Genomic DNA, 25,931 nt, shown 5'->3' on the forward strand with positions numbered 1-25,931 from the left:
AGTCACCGCCCGACGCCGCCGCCACCGACAGGAGCCACCGCCGCCATGGAACCTCGCCGAAGTTCCCTCACCCGCCGCCGTTTGCTCCGCCGCCCGGCCCTCGTCGACCTCCGCCGCCGCGGTGCCGCGACCTCACCTCCACCGCGTCTCACCTCCGGATCCGGGCCGCCGCCGCCCGATCCGGCCGGTCCCCGCCACCGGCGCCGTCCCCGGCCACCGCTCCTCCGCCGGAGCGCCGCCGCTGCCGTTCTCCAGCCCGATCGGGGAGGTGCCCCGATCCAGCCGGCCTCCCGTTCGCCTCCGCGTTGACCGCGCCTCGCGTGGGCCCCGGCGCCCCGGCCCAGCGCCCCGGCCCGCTCCAACCTCCCCCCGGCCTGCCTCCTCCTGCCACCTGGCCCGCGCAGCGCGCCAGAGTCGGCCCAGCTTCAGATTCGGCCCGTGTGGCCCAACGTGAGCACCCCTGTCTTTTTTCCGAATTTTGACCAAGTCCTTGAATTTCGACATCATATAGGCATATTTCACCTGCTGTATCTTTGTGTGTGCTGCTCCGTTTTGCGTGCAAGATATATCAAAATGTTTATCATGAGATGCTCTTCATTTTGTCCCATTGCGCCATGTTTGTGTGAGCTCATCTTGATGGTCTAATCATCATTGGAAGAGTGCTATATGATGTTAACTGCTGTCTGTTATCAGAACTTGTTGATTTGTCATTTTTGTTGCATTTGATGTGTGCATCCTATGAGCATGATCTCTACATGTGATTTGAACTACATCATGCCTTCTATACAGAGGTGCTTGCCATGTAGTTTTGTGATATATGTGGTGACTAGCATAAGCATGCTAAGTAGCCTCAATGATGTTGCTGATTTCTGTGACTGTCATTTCTGCCAAGTCCGAGTCTGTTATATTTTGTTGCTATGTAAACCTACTGCTACCATGAGTTCTATGCATAATCTGGAGATGTTCACTAAAGATGTTTTGCTATACATGTTATTCTCTATCCATCCATGCTCTTGTTTTTATTTATAGCCTGCTGTAGCTTGTTGTTATCATGCCCCAAACTTGCTAAATAATGTTGCTGTCAGCCTGTTAACATTAAGTTCAGTTTTGCCATGTGTTTTGCTAGTGATCCATGCACCCTATGTATATTCTATTGCCATTCTTAGCTTCATATTTATGCCATCTTACTTCTGGTTGACTTCACACACCATGTAATGCTCTGTGGTGAGTGGTTCAAGCTCACCAACATGCCTACTTATCGTTGTTTCTGCCATGCTCCGTTTTCTGCTGTCAGAATCTGTTAACGAAACTTGCTATGTTTACATGGATGCCATCATATCTTCTGATCCTTTTTGGCTCATGGTCAGTAAGGGACTTTTGTTCTATGCTTTCAGTAGATTCATGCCATGCCTTTATTTGCTAGGATATGTTCCTGTAGCATGTTGTTTTCTTGCTCTAAACATGGCGTCCTGATGTTATTTCTGGCATGTTAGTATTTTCACTGTCTGATTCTGTCATATTATTTGTCATGTTTGCATGGATGCTACCATGTTCTCTGTTGATCTTTGGAGTTAGTTCAGTAAAGGAGTTTTGTTCTTTGTCTTTAGTAATAGCATGCCATGCTCTAGTTTGCCATAATAGCTTGCTGTAATGTGTTGATTGATAGCTCTAAACATTGCAACCTGATGTTATTTCTGCCATGTCCAGTGAATTCCGTTAAGTCTGTGAAACTGTTATTATTTGCAATCTTGCCATGTCCTTTTGAGCATGTTCTAATGGTTTCTGGAGATATCTCAGTGTTCATGTTTTGTCATGCTTTACCTGTACATCACGTCCATGCCTTTTGTTTTTATGTTAGGATGTTGTAGCATGTTGTTTTGATGCTTGCAAAATGCCTAGTTGCTGTTATGGACAGATTATTGTTATATCTTGTTTGGAGTGTATGTGTTGCACCGTTGCTCCGTTTTGGGTGTGCTCTATATGAAACTTGCTTAGAATTGCATGTAGTTTCATATTATCATGTTGCATCCTTGTTTTGAGGTGTTTGCTTGATGTTTGAATGCATTTTGCATCAATGCCATGTTTATCTTGTGTTGCTCATATCTTGTAGGCCGTAGCTCCGAACTAAATGAACTTTATATGTGTCGTGGAATTGTCACGGCAGATGTTCTTGAGCTAGGACTTAGTCGTGGAGCCATCGAAGCTAGGAAGCTTAAAGGGGTTAAACGGGACAAGGAACACGAGGGTTATACTGGTGCGGCCCCTTACGGTCAAGGTAAAAGCCTACGTCCAGTTGAGATTATATTACTTGAGGTTTCGACGACCAGGAGCTAAACCGCCCTGTCTGGTTATCGATCTGATCTTACTTGTCCCTAGACCGCCGCCGGGTCGTCCCTTTATATAGAGAGGTTGACGCCCAGCGGCTCTCAGAGTCCCGGCCGGCTCATAAGAGTGTCCGGCTCGGACTCTCAACTATTCCTGCCTTACACTACAAGTCTTGCCATACGGCGGTTTATCACTACGGGCCTTAAGCCCCCTCTGGGTATTAAGCCCATTATCTAACCCGCCGTCTTCAAGCTCGGTACTGGGCTTCACATGATGACCATTATGAGTAACCCGGCCCCTCCTGGGCGGGTGACTCTAATGGTTATATCCTCAACATTAGGACCCAGATTGATTTGAACCGGTTCATGTCAATCTTCAATCCCCTTGTAAGAAAAATTTTCGGCTTACATCTGTGCGAAGGTTTTAACCCGCCGTGACGTCATCTTCTGGATTCCTGATAACCCGCCATGACGTCACCTTCCATTAAGTTCATTTCTTAATTCCGTTAAATCCCAACGGATCTTATCTTTAATGGTCACCCCGAAAATCGAGGCGCTTTTGTGGCGAGAAAATCACGCCATGACCTCCTCGTTTCTCGCACCCACTTATGAGCCTCACCTTATAAAGAGGCCGGCCCATGAGCATCCAGTTATTCGTCGCCTCCATCTTCTTCCTCCTCTTGCCACGGTGCTGCCGCCCGAGCTCCGCCGCCGCCGCCGCGGGTTTCCTCGTCTTCACCAACTCAGGCCGCTGCATCAACCTGACGTGACCAGAGAAACGCGACGAACCTCCGCAGTAACTCCGCATCCGTAAGTCCCTGCACCTCTCCACCGTAGATCCGCATTAGGGTTCCACTGTTCTTCCTCTGTTCTTCACTGTTCTTCCCGAGTTCCCTGTAGTTCTTCCACTACAGTCACTTTTGATCCAAGGGTAGTACAGAGCTCCTGCGGTAGTTGTTGCGCATCCGTTTTTATGATAGTAGATCCCCTTTGTCTGCAATAAGATCTCGTTCTGAATCCATGAACTTCTTCTGCGTCAGTTCTAGGTCTAGAAAATTTTCTTTTTAGCCGACCGTTTTGATCCAAAACAATTACTGCGATTTGTGAAACTTGTTTGCGCCACACTGAGTCAAAAATGGCATCTGTTTAGTTATGGCGGCTCACGTTTCCGGCTTAAAAGAAACCACGTACTGTAAAATTTCCGGCTCATTTATGATAAAGCTGTAGACAATTTGAATTACTCACAATGCCCTCAGCGGCTTAGATAACCCGATGCACTTAGCCATATGTCATTAGGCCCCTCCATAAGCCGCCATTTGAGTATTGAACTGTAGACATCTGCCGGCTTATAATTGAACCGGACATTTTCCTTTTGTCATAGGCTTCATCTTTCACAATGCCACCCAAAGCTCCCAAGGCACCCATCACGTGCAACTGGATGAGATCCAATGTCAGCGATGACACTTTAGCTGATTTCGTGAAGATGGGTTACTTGCCGAAGAAGGATATCATGTCTTATCGTGCCCCTGACCCGTCGGAGGAGAGACCTCAACCTAGAGATGGTGAGATGGTAATATTTGCTGATCACATGAGCCGGGGCTTCACACCGCCCGGCTCAAAATTCTTTAGGGATGTTCTGAACTTCTTTGATCTGCGGCTGCAAGACATTGGACCCAATTCCGTGTCAAATATATGCAACTTCCAAGTATTCTGCGAAGTCTATCTTGGAGAAGAGCCCAGCCTGCTGCTCTTTAGAGAGCTATTTTATCTGAACCGCTAGAAGAGTGTGCCAACGGGCCAAGCCTGGAACTTGGTGGAATCTCCATTCAACGCCGTAGAGACTGCCTCTTTCCTTATGCTGAGCCGCCCAGCCATCCAAAGGACTGGAACCAGACATGGTTCTACTGCCAGGATACTTCGCCGGCTGACGAGAGCCCTCTGCCCGGCTTTCGTGCCCTGCGTCTGGAGCCAAGTCACTCCCTACCGGATAAGCTAACTCAAGCCGAGCGTCAACCTCTGATCCCCACCATCAACAAAATTAAAGTTCTCCTGGGAAATGGCCTCAACGGCATTGATCTGGTCCGGGTCTGGATCTCTTGGCGGGTGATCCCCTTAAGCTACCGCCCCGGCTTAATGTGTGATTACACGGGCCGGAAAGATGACCCTCTGCGACACAGCCGCAACGATCTACCTGAAGATGTTGTTGACGACATGACCAAGTCCCTCTTGAATGAGAGCTTGACAGACTGCGGGAGGACCGGCTTAAACCCCTTCTGCAAGACTAACCCGGCCCCAGCGGTAAGCCACTGATCTGAACACCTTATTTTCTCCTTAGATAGTTTTCATCTGAACCTTAAGAAGTCTTTATTGTATTTTTCAGGCTGATGATAAGTTCTGGAAGGTCAAGTATGACCATGAGGCGGCCAAAAAAGCCAGGAAGGCTAAGAAAGCCGCCAGGAGAGCCGCTCCCCGCAAGAAGGGAAGCAGGCCTACTGCCTCAGAGCTGCTACAGCTAAGTGACAGCTCCGAGTCAGAGGTAACCCCTGAATCTGTAGGCTCTTGTTTTGTTTCTTGTTTATTCCTATCCACCTTATCGATACTGATCATCAGCAGGATGACACCGGAGCAAGTAACCCGGTGACTGAAGAGGTAACGACACTTTCCTCCGACTCGGAGCCCTTGCCAAGGCCGAAAGTCCGAAGAGTAACCCGGAAAGTAAGATTTTCACATCCTTTAGCTTATCAAGATCCTCAATTTCTTTTGAAGCAACAGATTCATGAGAGCCGGCGGCACACCCGGGCCAGCAAGGATGCAGACCTCTCCTCCAGCTTACCCGAGGCATCAAGAAAGCGCCGGACTGAGGTTATCTCCAACTTGTACCCTTTTCATCCTTTAGCGGGTGTCACTCGTCAACCGCTCAATTCGTCTGATTCAAATTATCAGGAAACCTCACTTTCCTCTGGTGATTCTATGCAATCTACCCTGCCGGCTTTCAAGACCGCGCCCGGGTAATGATGATCATCTTATGTTGTACTTATCTTACTCATGTTTTTGTACTAACCTTTTGTCCTTTCAGTGCTCAAGAAAAGCTCAGTAAGAGAGCGAAGAAGAATAAACCGGTCGAAGAGCCGGTCCTGACTGAACCGGAGGCTTCAGCTCAAGAGCCGCCAGCTGCCTCTGCTCCTGAAGCCACCGCTCCAACCGACAAGCCAACCACAGAGACTTCTGCTAACCCGGAGATCCCCAGCTCAGCTCAACCGGCCGGTGACCCGGATGTGGTGATTACCTGGACTGAATAAGTTGAGCCGGGAAGACCCACTGTGCTGGCCAGATGCTCTGCCAAGGAAGAGCTGCTAGAGCACCGCCGGGCTAGATTGGAGATTACTGATTATGCTAACTTGAGCATTGGAGACATTGTCTCGGGTTACATTGGTCAAGTGCACAACAGCCGGGATCCGGAGGTTGATATGGTGAAGCAGATCCAACAAAAATCTGAGGTACAAATCTCTTGCTTACTCCATAGTCAGTCTTACTATGCTAGCCCCCAAGTCTATTACTTATGATAGAATATGTTGTAGACTTAACGTCCGGCTTACTTTCATGAACCGGCAATCTGTAAATATAATCTTTCAACATGCATTAGCCCCCAAGTGCCAAGTGTCTTTGCTTGGAAAGTGCTTGGGACTTTAATATTGCATAACAATCACTCATACTATAACCCGGAATTTGTACAGGCTGCTGGCAAAAAATTTGAAGCTGAAATCTCTGAGCTGAAGAACCGCCTGAAGACTCAGGAAACTAAGACCCGGAAGGCCAACGCCAAATTCGAGTTCAGTGTTTCTGCACAAGAGAAGCTGAAGAAAAAGTTTGAAACTGAAAGGAAGACTTGGGCCGAAGAAAAGGCTGCTCTGGTCAGCCGGGCCGAACAGGCGGAGGCAGCTCTGACGGAGAGAACCGCCGAACTCTCCGACTTAAAGCGCCATGTGTCACAGATGGTCGCCGCAATCTTTGGTAAGTCATTCTGCAGACTTTCAACAAGTTTACATTCGCTATGTCTCATAATTCCCATCATTGCTAGCAGCTTACCTGACGTTGTAAAACAGGTGCCAGAAGCGTCAACCTCAATCAAAATGTGCTGACCAAGCTGAAGGCCGTGTACACTTTGGTGGAACAACTCTACACCGGGTCACAACGCGCCTTGGCCATTGTGGCCCTGTCCAATGAGGTTCCGACTCACCTGGCGGACGTACTTCGCCGGCTTGCCGTTCTTCCTCAGCGTTTCCAAGAGCTGCGACGGGCCTCTGCAAGAGCCGGAGCCATAGCGGCTCTGAGCCGGGCCAAGGATTTCCTCCCGGAGCTAGACCCGGTGGAGATCGCGCTTGGATATCCCAGTCTGAAGGAAGACGGTACTCCTTTTGACCAAAAAGATTTTGCTGATTGTGTGAAGAGTGTGCGCCCGGTGGCTACCTTAATTGGGAATGACACCGACCTCACCAAGTTTCAGCCGGGCTATGACTCGGAAAATCAGAGGATCCCCACTCCACGCTACGAAGCAATCAGCTTGATCCCTCTGACTCGTAAGCATACCTTCGCCCCGGAAGTTGACCCGGCCGGGTTAATTGACAAGGAGGCTCAATTTGAAGCTTTGAGCGGCATTGACTGGAAATCGTCAACCTTCCAGGTCATAGGAACAGCCGGAGGAGCGGAGAGGGATGAGCCGGAAGCTTCGACCCAGCAAGCATCTTGACTCTTTAGGCGGCCCATGGTTATGCTTGTTAAACAATGCCTCACCTTTTGGACTCGGGGAGTCTTGTAATAGAGTAGGACAAACATTTTAACTTTGTCGTGCCATCGTGCACGTGTTGAATGCTTAACTCCATTGAAGTTGCTTCCTTATATTCCTCCGGGTCATAATTGATCATTTATGTTCCTTAAGCTCGAATAGCTGTCTTGAACCATCCTGTATAGAAAACAAGTCACAAGTCTCGAGGCGGCTTACCGTACTGAGAACCATAGACCTTACATACATAACCCGGAATAAGAATTAAGAATCCTCAAAGACTGGCCCTCCATTACCTCTTTGATGTAACCATAATGGCATACTTACGGGCTTTCAAGTAGAGTTCCGGTTTATGTAACCCGAATGATGAGATGAAGACCTCAACTCCAGTTTACCAGCGTCAAGAATACTTATTATATGTTATCAACATTGTGAATCAAAATTACGTCGGCAAAGGAGAAGCCCTTGCACACTGCTGATGTGACCAACAGAACTTGTTGTAAGTCAAAAACTTAAGGGCTTCCGGTTCGAATACGACCAGAGAACCGTCCCAAAGGGGTTAAGCTAAGATTCGAATGCGATCATATAGCCCCTAGTGGCTTTGGCGATGCCAATCAAGAGGGTACCGACAGCTATGTTCTCTTTGGTTCAAATACGACCCATGTTTGAACAGGAAGCCCCCAAATGACCTGAAAAGTTGTTTAACGACGCTGATTCGAATACGATCCACATCGGTTCCCAAAAAGGGGGTTGAGATATGATTCAAATATGATCAAAGAAAACTCCCCAATGAGCTCGACACTTTGCCAATCAAGTGGGTATCGACAGCTATGTTCTCTTTGGTTCGAATACGACCTATGTTTGAACAGGAAGCCCCCAGGTGATTATATTGCATACGGCTAGATTCGAATATGATCATAAGCCGGATCCACCTCCAAGTGACCATGTGATGGTGTAATGGAAATAACACTTTTACCTTTGGAGGAGAAAAGGACAGAGGTCCTGCTTTATTATTTAACATAATATATACATGGCTATAGAAATATGTACATTATGAGAGCCGGTGGCTCAAGTGTAATAAGGCCGAAGCTGAGCTATGTTCCACGGCCGACGGGTCTCTTCCTCCGACTTACATGAATCTTTATGCTCCCGAACGTCAATAAGGTAGTATGACCCGTTGTGCAAGTTCTTGCTGACCACAAAGGGCCCTTCCCAAGGCGGGGATAGCTTGTGTGCGTCTGTTTGATCTTGGATGAGCCGGAGCACCAGATCACCTTCCTGGAAGACCTGGGACTTAACCCGGCGACTGTGATAATGGCGCAGGTCTTGTTGGTAAATCGCTGAACGAGCTGCTGCCACGTCACGCTGTTCATCCAACAAGTCAAGAGCCTCTTGGCGCGCCTGTTCATTATCCGCCTCAACATAAGCCACCACTCGAGGCGAGTCGTGACGGATGTCACCGGGGAGGACTGCTTCCGCTCCATAAACCATGAAGAAGGGCGTGTAACCCGTAGACCTGTTAGGAGTAGTATTGATGCTCCATAACACGGAGGGTAGCTCCTCCACCCAACAACCCGGCGTCCGTTGCAAAGGGACTAAAAGCCGGGGCTTAATGCCCTTCAAGATCTCCTGATTAGCTCTCTCAGCTTGACCATTGGATTGACGAATATGCTCTCGTTGACAAAACTCCTCCATGGCGCCTTTAGACAGATTGGTACCATTGTCAGTTACAATGCTGTGTGGAAAGCCAAAGTGAAATATCACCCTTTTCATGAACTGAACCGCCGTGGCTGCGTCACACTTGCTAACTGGCTCTGCTTCAACCCACTTTGTAAATTTGTCAACTGCCACCAAGAGGTGGGTCTTCTTATCCTTGGACCTTTTAAAAGGCCCAACCATATCAAGCCCCTAGACCGCAAATGGCCAAGTAATTGGGATCATCCTCAGCTCCTGAGCCGGCACATGAGCCCGTCGCGAGAACCTCTGGCAACCATCACATTTACTGACCAAGTCCTCCGCATCAGTGTGAGCCGTCAGCCAATAAAAACCATGACAATAAGCCTTGGCCACAAGGGATTTTGAGCCAGCATGATGGCCACAATCCCCTTCGTGAATCTCACGCAAGATTTCTTGACCCTCCTCAGGGGAAACACAACGCTGGAACGTTCCAGTAACACTGCGGCGATGCAGCTCACCATTGATGATGACCATTGACTTAGACCGCCGGGTTATTTGTCTGGCCAGAGTTTCGTCCTCAGGCAAATCTCCCCGGGTCATGTATGCCAGATATGGTACTGTCCAGTCTGGGGTGATGTGGAGAGCCGCCACCAACTGTGCCTCCGGGTCAGGGACAGCCAAGTCTCCTTCTGTAAGTAACTTGACCGAAGGGTTATGCATGATGTACAAGAAAGTATTAGGCGGCACCGGCTTTCGCTGAGAACCCAGCCGGCTTAATGCATCAGCCGCCTCGTTCTTCCTGCGATCGATGTGCTCTACTTGGTAACCCTGAAAGTGTCCAGCAATGGCATCAACTTCACGGCGATAAGCCGCCATGAGAGGGTCCTTGGAGTCCCACTTGCCTGATACTTGTTGAGCCACTAGATCTGAGTCGCCGAAGCACCTTACTCGGCTCAAGCTCATCTCCTTAGCCATCCGAAGACCATGGAGCAAGGCCTCGTACTCAGCCGCATTGTTAGTACAAGGAAACATCAACCGTAGCACATAATGAAACTTGTCACCTTTAGGGGAAGCCAATACAACTCCAGCCCCCGAGCCTTCCAATTGCTTAGACCCATCAAAGTGAATAGTCCAATATGTATTATCCGGCTTTTCTTCAGGCACCTGTAGCTCTGTCTAATCATTGATGAAATCCACCAAAGCTTGAGATTTAACAGCAGTGCGTGGCACGTATTCCAGACCATGAGGCCCAAGTTCTATAGCCCACTTTGCCACTCTCCCTGTGGCTTCTCTGTTTTGGATGATATCTCCAAGGGGAGCAGAACTAACCACCGTAATGGGGTGACCCTGAAAATAGTGCTTAAGCTTCCGGCTTGCCATGAATACACCATAAACCAACTTCTGCCAATGTGGATACCGCTGTTTGGACTCGATGAGCGCTTCACTGACGTAATAAACCGGCCGCTGAACCAGATATTCCTTACCCTCTTCCTTGCGCTCCACCACCACAGCCACACTGACGGCTCGTGTGTTGGCAGCTACATACTGTAATAAGGGCTCCTTGTCAACCGGAGCAGCGAGGACTGGGGGCTCGGCCAGCTGTCTCTTCAAATCTTCAAAAGCAGCATTAGCAGCATCATTCCAGATAAAGTCATCAGTTTTCTTCATCAACTGGTACAGCGGCATGGCCTTCTCACCCAAACGGCTTATAAACCGGCTTAAAGCAGCGATACGACCCGCCAGGCGCTGGACGTCGTTTATACACGCTGGCTTAGCCAGAGAGGTGATTGCCTTGATTTTTTTCGGGTTAGCTTCAATGCCTCTGTTAGAAACCAGGAAACCCAAGAGCTTGCCTGCAGGAACACCAAAAACACACTTGGCCGGGTTAAGCATCATCTTGTAAACCCGGAGATTATCAAAGGTCTCTCTAAGGTCATCTACCAGGGTCTCCTTCTCCCTGGACTTAACCACGATACCATCCACATTGGCGTGAACATTGCGCCCAATCTGGCTATGAAGACAATTCTGCACACAACGCTGGTAAGTCGCCTGTGCACTCTTGAGTCCAAAAGGCATAGACACATAACAGAAGGCTCCAAAGGGAGTGATGAACGCCATCTTCTCCTTGTCCTTAACTGCCATTTTAATCTGATGGTATCCAGAATAAGCATCCAAGAAACTCAAGCGCTCGCAACCCGCCGTAGCATCAATGATTTGATCAATACGGGGAAGGGCAAAAGGATCAGCCGGACATGCCTTGTTTAAGTCCGTGTAGTCCACGCACATCCGCCAGGTACCATTCTTCTTGAGCACGAGCACCGGGTTGGCTAACCATTCTGGATGAAAGACTTCGACAATAAACCCGTCCGCCAAGAGCCGGGCCACCTCCTCACCAATGGCCTTCCGCCTCTCTTCATTAAACCACCGAAAGAATTGCCTGACCGGCTTAAATTTCGGATCAATATTGAGAGTGTGCTCAGCGAGTTCTCTAAGTACACCTGGCATGTCAGAAGGTTTCCATGCAAAGATGTCCCTGTTCTCACGGATGAACTCGATGAGCGCGCTTTCCTATTTTGGATCCAAATTGGCACTGATGCTAAACTGCTGAGATGAGTCACCTGGAACGAAATCAACAAGCTTGGTCTCATCAGCTGACTTAAATTTCATTGCCGGCTCATGCTCCGTGGTCGGATTTTTCAGAGATGTCATATCTGTTGGGTCAACATGATCCTTGTAGAACTTCAGCTCCTCTGTTGCACAAACAGACTCTGCATAAGCCGCGTCACCTTCCTCACATTCCAAGGCTACTTTTCGGCTACCATGAACCGTAATGGTCCCATTGTGACCCGGCATCTTGAGCTGTAGGTATATGTAACACGGCCGTGCCATGAACTTGGCGTAAGCCGGCCGCCCAAATATGGCATGATACGGGCTTCTTATCTTGACCACCTCAAAGGTCAATTTTTCCACCCTGTAGTTGTACTCATCTCCAAAGGCCACTTCCAATTCGATCTTACCAACTGGATAAGCCGACTTACCCGGCACCACGCCATGGAAAACAGTATTGGACTGGCTGAGGTTCTTATCAATCAACCCCATACGACGGAAGGTCTCATAATAGAGGATGTTGATGCTGCTGCCTCCATCCATGAGCACCTTAGTGTACTTATATCCTCCCACCTGAGGAGCCACCACCAGGGCCAAATGACCCGGATTGTCAACCCGGGGAGGGTGATCCTCCCTACTCCACACAATAGGCTGCTCAGACCATCTTAAATAGCGTGGAACCGCCGGCTCAACAGCATTCACAGCCCTCTTATGAAGCTTCTGATCTCGCTTATACAGACTGGTGGTAAACACGTGATACTGTCCACCGTTAAGCTGCTTTGGATTGGTCTGGTAACCCCCCTACTGCTGTTGATGACCCTGGCCGGACTGCTGATTATAGCCCCCTTGACCATTCTGAGGATTAAGATTTGAGCCGCTGTGACACCCAAAATTTTCAATTGGATTTTTTCAAACTTTTATTTTTATTTGAGGAGGGTATTTAAATTTTCTTCTAAAGAACCCACCCTCTCAAAAACTTTCTTTATGGCAAGTATTTTTTTTGGGTTCACCCAAGACATGGTTCTTGGTCTTGGAGTTTTTCCCTTTTGTTTGGACTCAAAACCAAATGCTTTTCACTTGGGAAAATATTCTTTTGAAAAATCTTTTAAATGGCCCTAGGGCATTTTGAGTGATCTCCTCCCCTTTTCAAAATTCCTCTTGCCATGACCTAAGTGGAAATCCACTCCCATAAACCTTTCCCCATCTTTGGATCATGATATACCTCAAATCCAGCAAGTTGAACCTCTCCATATAATTATTTCCATTTATTTCTTATCAAAAACAATTTCTGCCTTCTATCTTGATCCTTGGAGGTTTACAAAGGAGCTACCCTTTCTCTTTGAGTTTTGCTTCCAAACCAATTTCCCTAGCTAGTCCTTTGAGCCCTCAACCAGGATCCATGAAGATCCACTGGTCTCCAGTTCAAATAATTCAAACTATACTTGCTGCAAATTTGGACCTTATTTGCCAAATTTGATGAAATTCATTTGAATTCTTCTCCTAAAAATCTGAGAAAAATCAGGCAGCCTCTGGGTGCATTGAGAGGTCACCTCACCAAGTCCCAGCTCCAGAAAAAAAAATTCTTCATGCCAAATCATTTCGTCGAACACCTGCAGAGCACTGTCAATATCATGTTCAGTTAATTCAGAGATACAGTGTCTGAAACTACTGTCGTTTTCTTCTGTGTTCGTTGTCAATCTCGCCAGTGTCGCTGTGGTGCCTTGCTCCCCGTCCCCTCCCTCTTGTCCCTGCGCCGCATGAACGCCTGGAAGGTTGCGGGCGTCGGCGACGAGCAGGAGGAGGTGCGCCACCCCGTGAGCGACGGCAGCGGCGGCTTTGCGGCCGCCAGAGAGGGGCGCAGCGTAGACGGCGCCGCCCAGCGCCGCCCAAGCCACCCGAGGCCGCCGCGTGGCCTTCCACTCCCTCGTGCGCGCTGCCACCCTCGTCGTGAACCGCTGGGCGCGGAGCGCGCTCTCTGCCGCCGCCGTGCCCGTACGGCCGCCCCGTCGAAGACCGGCACCATTACGCCAAGCCCGACCAAGTTTAGAAGTGGAACGGGACCAGTAACTCTCACTGATGGTGCCTAGCCTCCTAAATCCACTGCCCAACCGCTGCCTCGCCGTAATCGCTCGCCGGAGATTTCCCGTTCACGGCCACCCCCTCGAATCGCCTATAAATAGAGGCCCCGAGCTCGAACTCGAACCCACACCACCTCTGCACTCCACCAACACCACGCCAAGCCACTGGAAGAGCCCCGAGGGAGCCTTCTTCCCCAACTCCGACCGTCGCGACCTGCCAAGGGATCCAGCTCGATTCGCCCCCGTTTGTGCACCTCCACCCCTCAACTCTTGCCAGTAGCTTCCTTATGCATCCACTCTCCTGACCCGCGCTTCAATTCGGAGTTTGCAGCACCCACCGGAGTTCTCCACCATCGCCCGAGCCGCCGTCCGCCGGAGAAAGTGTCGCCGTCGACGTGGTGCTCTCCGTCGGTCAAGTCCACCACCCACCGACGCGGAAGGACGCACTGAAACTCTTGGTACACTCCGATCTCCCTGTCTCGCCGTGGTTCAACGCTGGCGACCACCGCAGCCTTCGGGCGCCGGCGAGGTTTTTAAACCTGACGTGTGGACCCCCCCCCCCCCGTAAGCCTCTCTTCTCTCACCCGCGAACCGTTTTCAGTTGGCGCCTTCGGGCAGAATACGTTTTCCCTTTGGGCTGGCGCGTTTCTTTCCGAACCGTTTTCTGTTTTCTCAGTTAAGTCCCTGGTTATTTTCTGTTTCATCACAGATTAGTCCCTGGCCTAAAACCCTTATAACTTCTTAATAAAATATGATTTTTGAGTGATTCCTTTTCTGACAGTCTTATATTTTTGTCTAGTTTTTTATAGTATTTATTTGGAATATTTTTGGGATAACTTTTATGCACGCGATGATTTTCACATTAGTATACGTTTTTGCTATACCGTAGGTTCCGGAAGAGGTGACGGAGCCGCGAACTTCGCCGAGCTAGACTCCGACTTCTCCGAACCAGGCAAGCATGTTTGAACCTTTGATATGACGGGTGTTTGCATGTTTGCTCGAATGGTTTGTGCATGGCATATGAGCACCGGTGAGTATCTCGTTGCATGTAAGGCAACTGCCCGTGTGTTCCGAAGTTACTGTGATCTCTGATGAGAGATGGCCTAGTCATGTGGTGACATGAAAGGCAGTAAGGTGGTATTGTTGTAGCATGCCAGCCTGACGATGTCCGATAAACTCCGACGTTAACGTGGACTGAGTCACGTTATCGTTCTTCCCCCTTTCCGTGCCGCCACATGTTTTCCGCAAAGAATACGGTTTAGTAAGTTGGTAACCTCTTTCCGTGTACACACCAAATAGAGGGGCCGGGATGAGGGTTCCATGGCCCTGGATTAAAGCCAGTCATCCAGTCAGGGGGCATGGGTGTTTCCGGTTGGGACCGAGAGGGGGGCACCCCTTAGAGCGCGCGTATATAAATTTGATCCCATGCTATGCGAGGTTGTAGCCTCCCCGTCTCATGGTTTTTCTTGAACGTTGCCGAGGGTGATTCCTGGCTTCGGAATGTTGAATGGGTGTGTACTGGTTAGATGTGTTTCTCCTAAAACACCGTAAACGGAACTAGTCCCCGTGACTACTGAAATCCGTTGGCTGTGGTTAAAGTACAAACTCTGCAGAGTCAAATTCCTTCCGAGTCATCGTATCTATGGTCAAGGACCATGGCCAGTATATCAATATCTATGTCAATCCTCGTGGTATATCCCCGGTGAACAAGCTTGAGTGGTAAACCCAGTTTAATTGTTATTCCTGTGGATGGACTAACCTTTTATTTATCCCGTACTTGAAATGATTTATATTCTTGAGCTACTGAATTATTAAGTTATGATATAAGCCCTTTATGTGATGTCGCTCAGACGTCCGACTGTGGCACTCTTGTTATTTACTTTTGATATAAGCCCTTTATGTGATGGCGCTCAGACGTCCGACTGTGGCACTCTTGTTATTTACTTTTGATATAAGCCCTTATTGTGATGTCGCTCAGACGTCCGACCGTGGCATGCACTGTCATTTATATTATATTATAAGCCCTTTATGTGGTGTCGCCTTGACGCCCGACTGCGGCATTGTTATTTCTTTTATTTCCTCTCGAGGAGTCATTCAGACACTCGTTTGGCCCTCAATATTACTTTGGGATTTCGGGAGGACTACCGCCCGACTTCCCTTTACTTTCCCATGCATTATTATCTCGTTGTCTGAGTGCGCTTGTTGATCTGTTCATATGCAGTATGTTTACGTTTGATATATCTTATGTCCGAACTGTCTTGCGAGTACTTTCATAGTACTCACCTGGCTTGTTGATTTGGCTAGATGTTGACGAAGGCGATCTCATGGATGAAGAGTTTGATAGTGAGTCCGACGCCTAGAGGAATCCCAGTCAGTCCCGTGCGATCCTGGATATTGGTCATTTGTATCATATACGCTTCCGCCACCCACAATAAGTCTCCTCGAGCCTCACTCCGACGCTCGGAGAGCTGTTAGTTTTCAGGAGTCATATCACCCACTTCGCTGTGATATATCCACCACCGCTTTTATCGTGAGTTAGTAGTTATGCCACCCTATCCGCCTTTATGTATTATTGGCGTGCTTGTAATAAATTGTTGAGCAGTCTCCGCTCAACCTTGTATTATATTTAGTACTCCTGGTATTTCCTTCTGTGATCAAGTTTTTGTCTACCAGTAAGAAGGAATTCTTCTCTACTGGTCCGTAAAAGGGATCGATTTCTCAATAAATATTTTTTTTGGAAAACCGGTCGTGACAAGCTTGGTATCAGAGCCAGGCTGACTGTAGGAAGCCACTAGGTGCGCTCGCTAATCGGTTATTAGCGTCTTTTGTGCTTTTTCAGCATTTTGCAAAATGTAGCTATTTTCTGTTGGTCATCATAAATTTATGACATGACTACTCCGAATTTTTGCCTACTTATGTAGATGGCTGGCAGCAACTGCAAGACTCGGGTGTTCACTAATGTGCCCGAGGGGTTTGTCAAACTGCTCGTCTCCATCACCAAGCTCGCGATCGGGCCAGCGACTCGTCCGGAGTTCACGCTTTACTAGCACAAGCTCAGCGACGATGTGTCTATGCACCAGGCCATGGTGCAATTCAAGGGAGGACGTTCTGCGTCTCGCCACTTCCGTTTTGTGGGAAGGGCCATGCCTACGGAGAGGCATGCCATGCAGATGGCTGCCCGTGAGCAGATAGCTCGCCTTCGGGACATTCTTCCTATGATGAAGACTCGTCGCTACCGCTACCTCCCATGCCATGTGCCATATACTTGTCACTATGCATTCACCTACCATAGGGGAGAGCGAGATGACGCCATTGAGATGGTTGTGGAGTATCTCAAAGCTCTGGAGGAATCTTTCGACAACCTCGTGGACGATCTTGTGGCTGCCCGCATGGACTTAGTTCGGGGGGGTCCTGCCTGCAGGAAGGAGCTTCTCCACACGGCACCGCCTCTGACTTTCATCTCGTCCTCAGCATCTTATGCACCGGCCGTTTTGGCCACTGCTCGCCGTCTGCCTACCACTGAGGAGTTCGATCGAGTCATCGCTCCTACTCCAGTCAGAGCTGCACCGCCTGCCGCTCCTGCACTGCCGCCTGTCGCTCCCGCACCATCACCTCAGCACAGTGCTACGCGCCTAGAGCCTACTAGGGAGGAGGTGGAGGTTGAGTCTCCCGCACCGCTGGGTCTTACCCTCGGCAAGGGAAAGGAAATCTTCACCATCTCCGACTGAGTGCGCCGAGTAGCCGCGCGTTGTGTCTGCATGTATGTTATGTTTTATGTGCTTAAGTTTGTAGTAGTTGTGTGCGCTGCATTCCGGAGGAGTGTGCTAGTCTAAATAACATGTCAGGATTGTGTACGCACATCCTGAGTGCTGTATCGTATGTTTGCGTTTCGCGTGTAAGATATGTGCTAAGCAGTTCTTCTCCGTACAAAAACCATTTATGTTTTCTTGAAAAATCTTGAGGTCTTTTAAATTTTTGCCTTTGCAAGATTTTCCGTGTGCCACACAGTTCTTCTCATGAGTTTTGCTAAATAATACCCCAGAGTGGAAAATGTCTCGTCCGTGGACTCGTTCCATGCCCAATCAACCAGAAGAAGTTTATGGGACACAGACCAGCAACAACTTCACTCAAGGACAGTCTAGTCAACAGGACAGCGAGGCAGCCTTATCTCAAGTATGCCGCCTCTTCGAACAAAGCCAACAGCAACACCAAGAGATGATGAATCACGTCATCAATATGGGAAACCACCGTGAGCCCTATCAACCACACTCCAAGTTGTCTGAATTACAGAAGACTCGCCCTCCAACATTTGCTCACACTGATAGGCCACTCGAAGCCGATGATTGGCTTCGTGACATCGAAAGAAAGCTGTATATTGCTCAGTGTTCAGATCATGAGAAGGTGCTTTATGCACCCCACTACCTTACTGGAGCAGCTGCAGCATGGTGGGAAAACTTCCTACACATGCATCCCAGTGAACACAACATCACCTGGGAAGAGTTCAAGGAAGGCTTTCGTGGGGCACACATCCCCAGGAGCATCATAAAAATCAAGAAAAGAGAATTTGATGACCTCAAGCAAAGAGGCATGTCAGTGACAGGATACAACGGTCAGTTTACCCAGCTATCTCGTTATGCCTACGACGAGCACATGACAAAGAACAAGAGGATGGAAAAATGCTTGGACGGCCTGGCACCGGCACTAAGATGCCAACTGGTTGTACACACTTTCCCAGATTTTAAAACTATGGTTGACAAGGCCATTACCTTGGAGAATGAGCGCCGCAGCCTGGAAGATATCCGTCAGTGGAAAAGGGCCAAGACGACTCTTGCTCGCAACAACCGAAGCAAGACTGATGTTCACAGGATTGAAGCAAGAAAAACCACGACTACTGATCTAAGGCCAACCAGGCAGTTTCATTCCAGGGACAAGGACTTCACGTACCGTCCAGGGGTCACTTGCTACGCTTGCGGTGAAGAGGGGCACTATGCCAAACAGTGCCCAAAGCCAAGGAACTCGGCCCCCAAGCTGAACAATGGTGGGAACAATCTAGCCCCCAAGCGAAACAATTTCAATCCCAGCAACAATCACAGGAAGTGTCACCTGAACCATGTGACCAGGGAAGAAGCCCAGAATGCCCCAGACATCGTACTCGGTACGTTCCCTGTCAACACCGTACCTGCCACGATTTTGTTTGATTCTGGAGCTTCCCATTCGTTCATTTCGAAGAATTTTGTTTTACAACATGGTTTTTCGATACTCCCCTTGGAAAAATCTATGATCATCAAGTCCCCCGGAAATAAGCAGATCGCTCAGAGCTACTGCCAAGGAGTGATCATTGAGTTCGAAGGATTAAAGTTTCAAGCTAATCTCATCGTGTTGGAAAATAAAGGACTAGATGTCATCCTAGGGATGGACTGGTTGACCACCAACAAAGGATTTATTGACTGTTTCAATCGGACTGTGATCCTCACTCATCATCACGGCAAGACAATAAGAGTTACAGCTCAAGAAAGACCACGGTCACGGCAACCAAAGCTGAAAAAGTAGACATTTCAGAACTGAGAAAGTTCCAGTGGTGTGTGAGTTTCCTGACGTATTTCCTGAAGAACTACCAGGCATGCCACTAGACCGAGAGATAGAATTCAGCATCGAACTAGCACCTGGCACCGCTCCCATCTATAAGAAACCTTATAGAATGGCACCCTCGGAATTGGTTGAATTGAAGAAACAAATAAAGGAATTACTGGACAAGGGATTTATTAGAGCCAGCTCCTCACCTTGGGGTTCACCAGTATTATTCGCCAAGAAAAAGGATGGGACACTGAGACTATGTATAGACTATCGAGCTCTCAATATGGTCACCATCAAAAACAAATATCCGATGCCACGGATAAATGATTTGTTTGACCAGCTCGCACAAGCCAAAGTGTTCTCAAAAATTGATTTAAGATCGGGATATCATCAATTGAAAGTACGGACAGAAGATATCCCCAAGACAACATTCACTTCCAGATATGGATTATATGAGTTCCCAGTAATGCCATTTGGATTAACGAACGCCCCCGCATATTTCGTCCACCTCATGTACAAAGTGTTTATGAAATTTATGGACAAATTTGTTGTGGTGTTCATTGACGATATTCTGGTATATTCAAGGACACCAGAAGAGCATGCTGAGCATCTCAGAATTGTTTTGGGAGAATTAAGGAAACATAAATTGTACGCGAAATTTAGGAAGTGTGAATTTTGGCTAAGGCAAGTTGGTTTCCTAGGCCACATATTAACCCAAGAAGGCGTGGCCGTAGGCCCAGAAAAGATCAGGACCATACTTGACTGGAAACCACCCGCCAACGTGACAGATGTGCGGAGTTTCCTGGGAATGGCCAGATATTACAGAAGATTTATTGAAGGATTCTCCACTGTGGCAAAACCAATTACACAGTTGCTCAAGAAAGACAAGAAATTTGTATGGACAAAAGCATGCGAGAAAAGCTTCCAAGAACTCAAGAAGAAACTAACAACCGCACCGGTCTTAACTGTGCCAGACATACACAAGAGTTTTCAAGTGTATTGTGATGCATCTTGGAAAGGCCTCGGATGTGTGCTGATGTAGGATGGCAAAGTTGTCGCGTATGCTTCCAGGCAACTACGGAAGCATGAGGAAAATTATCCAACTCATGACTTGGAGCTAGCAGCGGTCATCCATGCACTCAAGGAGTGGAGGCACTTTCTGTTGGGTAATCGTTGTGAAATATATACGGACCATAAGAGCCTTAAATATATTTCACACAACCAGAGCTAAATTTACACCAACGACGCTGGTTGGAATTGGTCAAGGACTATGATGTCGGCATCCACTACCATCCAGGGAAGGCAAATGTAGTGGCTGATGCCCTTAGTCGGAACCCCAGCCCAGACAACAACAGTCCGCAAAACTTGAGGCCTGAGATTCAGCAGGAGTTCGCTAGACTCAACATGGTGTTGGTCTCAGAGGGCACCGTATCGAATCTGGAGATACATCCCACCCTAGTGGAACAAATTAAGAAGGCTCAGCAGGGATGTCGGAGTAAGTGGCCACGGGTAGCCAAACCGGCTACCCCTGGCTCTTTAGAAAATTTATCAGGCCTTTGGGCCTTCAAGCACTCCAAGCATTTGGGCCGCCTTCCCGGGCCGGCTACCACTAAAGCCGACTCCCGGAAGGCGACCCAGCCTCACCGACTCCAAGAAGCCGGCCAAGAAGGACGCCGACTCCTAGAAGCCGGCCAAGACCACAACCACTCCTACATAACGACGACCTGACGGGGCATGGCCACAGTGCGGCCCACGACCCCCAAAGCCCGAGGCGGGCATGGCTACAGGAGGCCGTACGGGAGGGATGTCTCCCGTGCGGCCCGGCACTGTAGCCACGCCAGCTACGACGTCATCCACGACCCCCTCCTGTACGGCCCAAGGACTGCGGGCCCCTTCAGCCAGAGAGAGGCGTGAAGGCGGCCCGGCTTTCCCTAGTCGGCCGGGAGCATAGCCGGCCTCCGGAAGCCGGCTACTCCCTTCCTCGAAGCAGGAGCCCCATTAAGGAGACAAGACGAGGTGAGGCTACAGTGATAGCCCCCGAGGCGGCCCACTATAGCCATGCTCACCACGACAAAGCCCTCATCATCAGAGGCGCGGCTACAGTAAGCAGCCGCCGACAAAGCCCTAGGCGGTGGGGCCGGCCTGTCGACCAAGTAACCGGCAGCCGGCGGGACCCACCAGCCGGCGGGACCCAGCAGCCGGCGGAGAAGCCGGCGAGCATAGACACTGACGGCTGGGACCAGATCCCAGCCGGATCACCATTGTACCCCCGGGGGGTAGGCCTATATAAACCCCCCGGAACACCCATGCAAAGGGTTGGCCACTGAGCATAGTTGGCCACTGAGCATAGTTGGCTTCTAGTTCGCACCCAAGCATAGTTGGCGCCTCTGCATGTTTGGCTTCCAAGCATAGCACACACACACACACCATAGATAGAGAGAAGCAAGAGCTAGCCTTGTTCTTCTTCTCCCTTGATCCCAACAGCTCTAGGAGCGATTGTAGCTACTCTTTATCGAGCTAGTGATCATGCGGAGACCCCGCAGAGCAGGACTAGGGGTGTTATCTCCTCCGAGAGCCCCGAACCTGGGTAAGATTCGCCGGCGTGCATGTCTTCGCCTCATCCCGTTTCCAGGCACCGGCGACGTTTTATTGGCTCCCACAATGATAAGCCATCCTTTGGCATATGTCGCACCAACCACCCGACATTTGGCGCCCACCGTGGGGCCAGGTGCACCGTCGTCCGGAGACCTGTTCTGGACGGGAACTTTCTTCCTTCCCCGCGAGCGCAGCCAGCCTGCTGCGCCCGATGGCGCTTGCCCCGACGCGTTGCAAGGCGTCGACGACGCCTGCGCAGCGAGCCGCCTCGCCGATCTGCTCGGCGAGACTCGCATCTCCGACGAGCCTGCGTCCGACGCAGGCACCGACTACCCCGAGAGCCGTCTCATCAGCCTCCTCGACCAACTTCACGTCTCCAGCGAGCCTGCTGCGGACATGGAGTCTGTCGGCTCCACCGACCCGATGCTCATCGACTCCGACACCGCGTCGCTCGACGCCTACCCCTCCGACGTGGTGGTCTTCGACGACCCACTCCCTCGAGCTGACAGCGGCAGCAGCGCTGTCACCGAAGTGCTGGTCATCAGCCACGTCTCCAACTCGGGCGGGAGCGCCCGCGACGCTCAGCAAGCAGCGATGCACGACCTCTCCATCCCCCTCCCGGCCGACGCCGACGCCGAGACCCTGGAGGCACGCTGTCTTGCCCTCATCATGGAGAGCAAGAAGATAGCCTCGATGAGACGCCTCACCGAGGCCCACCAGCGCGAAGTCGACCGCGCCGCCTTCGGGACGCCGCCGCCGAGCGGCCCGAGCCGAGCCGGCTTCGTCCAGAAGCGCGGCGCTGCCGTTGCCAGCATGCTGGGCGCAGATCGCCCCGTCTACGCCACCCCGCTCGAGAATCTGCGAGCCGCTCAGGCGGCAGCAGAGGAGCTCAATGGGCTGGGAGCCGATGAGCTCCCCTACATGACAAGACGGATCCAGCAGCTGATCGATGCGGCTGCAGAACGGCACGAAGCCGGCGCCCGAGCTGATAGCCATCCCCCGCGCCGGGAGCACGCCGCGACGTCCCGCTCGCCGACTGCGAGCGGCACGCGCTAGAAGAAAGACAAGGAGCCGGCTGCCAGCCGCAGCCGGACTCGCATCACTATCGAGCGCGACGCGGAAGGCCGCCCTCGGGCGGTTGAACATCAGGGAAACCTACCTCCTCCTCCGCCTCGAAGAGAAACACGCCTCACTCCACCGCCTGTCACCCATCCGACTCTTGGCGACGGACTCGGCCGCCGAGAAGGAATCGGCGAGAGTGACGCCCGCCACAGGATCGACCGCCTTGCTCGGTCCCTGGCGTTAGAAGAAGAAGACGATGTCGGCCCGCCATGCTTTGGCCCCCGCATCCGCGACGAGCCCTTCCCCAAAGGGTTCTCGCTCCCCAGAGACACGCCCAAGTACAACGGCTCGGTGAAGCCGGAAGATTGGCTCATTGACTACTCCACAGCCGTCAGCATCGCCCACGGCAACCGGCGCGTTGCCGTGAAGTACGTCCCCTTGATGCTGCAGGGCACGGCGCGCACATGGCTCAACAGCCTCAAGCCATACAGCATCAACAGCTGGCTGGACTTCACCGAGGTTTTCGTCCGCAACTTCACTAGCACCTACAAGCGGCCTCCCAAGCCTCGCCAGCTCTCCCTCTGCGTCCAAGGGCCCAACGAGTCGACCCGCGACTACCTCACGCGATGGGCCGAGCTCCGCAACTCCTGTGAGGGAGTGCATGAGGTCCAGGCCATCGAGTACTTCACTGCCGGGTGCCGAGAGGGCACCCTCCTCAAGCACCGACTCCTCTGCGACGAGCCCGCCACCCTCGATGAGTTGCTGATCACCGCCGACAAGTACGCCACTGCCGACTCCTCCATGAAGACCGAGCTCCGAGTGGACGCCTCGGGGAAGGTAGTCGCTCCGGCTCCCAAGACGCCGGCTGGCGACCCAAACCGGCACCCCTACCACAACGACCACAAGCGCAAGGGCCCCATGCCGACTTCCTCCAGTCGGCAGGTGGCCACAGTTGAAGACGAGCAGCCCGAGGAGCGGCCCGCTCCCAAGAAGAAGGGAGGCCGGCCGCCCTGGCAGCCGTCCTTCTCCTACGAACAAGCACTCGATGCCCCCTGCAAGTTCCACAGCGGCGCGAAGCCGTCCAACCATACAACACGGAAATGCCACTGGCTCACCCGCATCACCAAGGGCGAAGGGATAGTGCCGCCTCCGCCTCCCGGCCCGCCGCCTCCAGCTCCCCAGCAGCCGGCGGCCCGGCCGGCAGTCGGTGCCATCCAAGACGAGTTCCCCGAAGCGCACGACGCCTACGTCGTCTTCACGAGTCAAGTCAACGACAAGCGCGGCCGACGCCGGCAACACCAAGAAGTAAACGCAGTCGCCTCTAGCACCGCCGAGTTCATGCATTGGTCGGAAAAGCCCATCAGCTGGAGCCAGGCCGACCACCCGGAGGTGATGCCTTCGCCTGGCTCCTATGCTATGGCCTTGGACGTCACCCTTGCGACGGAGAGGCGAGCTGCCAGATTTTCCCGCGTCCTGATAGACGGCGGAAGCAGTATCAACATACTGTACCGCGATACCATGGACAAGCTGAACATCAAAGCGAAGCAGCTCATGCCGAGCCGCACAGTCTTCCATGGTATCGTACCCAGCCTATCTTGCTCTCCAATCGGCAAGATCAAGATGGATGTTCTCTTCGGAGACAAAGATCATTTTCGCCGGGACGCAATATGGTTCGAGGTGGTGGATCTGGAGAGCCCCTATCATGCGCTACTTGGCCGACCTGCTTTGGCCAAGTTCATGGCTGTGCCTCATTATGCCTATCTGAAGATGAAGATGCCGAGCTCGAAGGGGATCAGCACGGTAGCCGGCGACTACAAGAAGTCCATCGAGTGTGCCATGGCCAGCAGCCGGCTGGCCGAGTCCCTCGTGGTGGCGGAAGAGAAGAAGATGCTGGAACGGGTTGTGGCCATGGCCGGCAAGCAGCCGACCTTGTCCCCCAACCCCAAGGACTGTGACGCACAGGGCTCCTTCCAGCCTGCAAAAGAGACGAAGAAGATACCTCTAGACCCGGAGCACCCGGAGAGGTTCGCCGTGATTGGGGCAAACTTGGACAGTAAATAGGAAGGCGAGCTCACCGACTTCCTCCGTGAGAATCGAGACATCTTTGCATGGTCCCCAAAGGACATGCCGGGTGTCCCGAAGGATTTCGCCGAGCACAAATTACATGTCCAAGCTGATGCGAAGCCGGTCAAGCAACCCCTCCGCCGACTATCAGAAGAGAAGCGAAGAATCGTGGGAGAAGAGATAGCCCGGCTCCTTGCAGCCGGCTTCATCATGGAAGTGTTCTTTCCAGAATGGCTTGCCAATCCAGTTCTGGTTTTGAAGAAGAATAACAAGTGGCGCATGTGTATAGACTACACAAGTCTGAACAAGGCCTGCCCAAAGGATCCGTTTGCTTTGCCACGGATTGACCAAGTGATAGACTCTACAGCCGGATGCGAGCTGCTAAGTTTCTTGGATGCATACTCAGGATATCATCAGATCAAGTTGGACCCAGCTGACCGCCTGAAGACTGCCTTCATCACACCCTTTGGAGCTTTCTGCTACCTGACAATGACATTCGGCTTGAGAAACGCCGGTGCCACTTTTCAGCATTGCATGCAGAAATGTCTCTTGAAACAACTCGGCAGAAATGCCCACGTCTACGTAGACGACATTGTGGTGAAGACAGAGAAGCGCGGTACCTTGCTGGAAGACCTGAAGGAAACATTTGCCAACTTGCGCCGATTCCAGATCAAGCTCAACCCCGAGAAGTGCGTGTTCGGAGTACCAGCCGGCCAGCTGCTAGGCTTCCTGGTCTCCGAACGCGGCATTGAGTGCAACCCTGTCAAGATCAAGGCCATCGAGAGGATGGAGATACCCACCAAGCTGCGAGATGTGCAGAAGTTCACTGGCTGCTTAGCCTCCCTGAACCGTTTTATCAGCCGACTAGGAGAGAAGGCTCTCCCCCAGTACCGACTCATGAAGAAGTCCACTCACTTTGAGTGGAATGATCAAGCCGACCAAGCCTTCCATGAGTTGAAGAAAATGTTGACCACTCCGCCTGTCCTGGCCGCGCCGACTGAGAAGGAGCCCATGCTCCTCTACATCGCCGCGACAAGCCGAGTCGTCAGCACTGTTGTTGTGGTCCAGCGCCCGGAGGAAGGCCGAGCCCAGCTGGTCCAGAGGCCGGTCTACTATCTCAGCGAAGTACTATCCAGCTCAAAGCAAAACTACCCGCACTACCAGAAGATG

General features: G+C 51.2%; 1 pseudogene; it reads right to left on the minus strand.

Moving 5' to 3' along the window:
- Positions 1-6,155: 6,155 nt before the first annotated feature.
- The window catches only part of LOC109740419 (uncharacterized), a 50,998-nt pseudogene continuing 31,222 nt past the window's right edge, over positions 6,156-25,931 (minus strand).

This window comes from Aegilops tauschii, chromosome 6, assembly GCF_002575655.3.
Source record: "Aegilops tauschii subsp. strangulata cultivar AL8/78 chromosome 6, Aet v6.0, whole genome shotgun sequence".
Classification (NCBI taxonomy): domain Eukaryota; kingdom Viridiplantae; phylum Streptophyta; class Magnoliopsida; order Poales; family Poaceae; genus Aegilops; species Aegilops tauschii.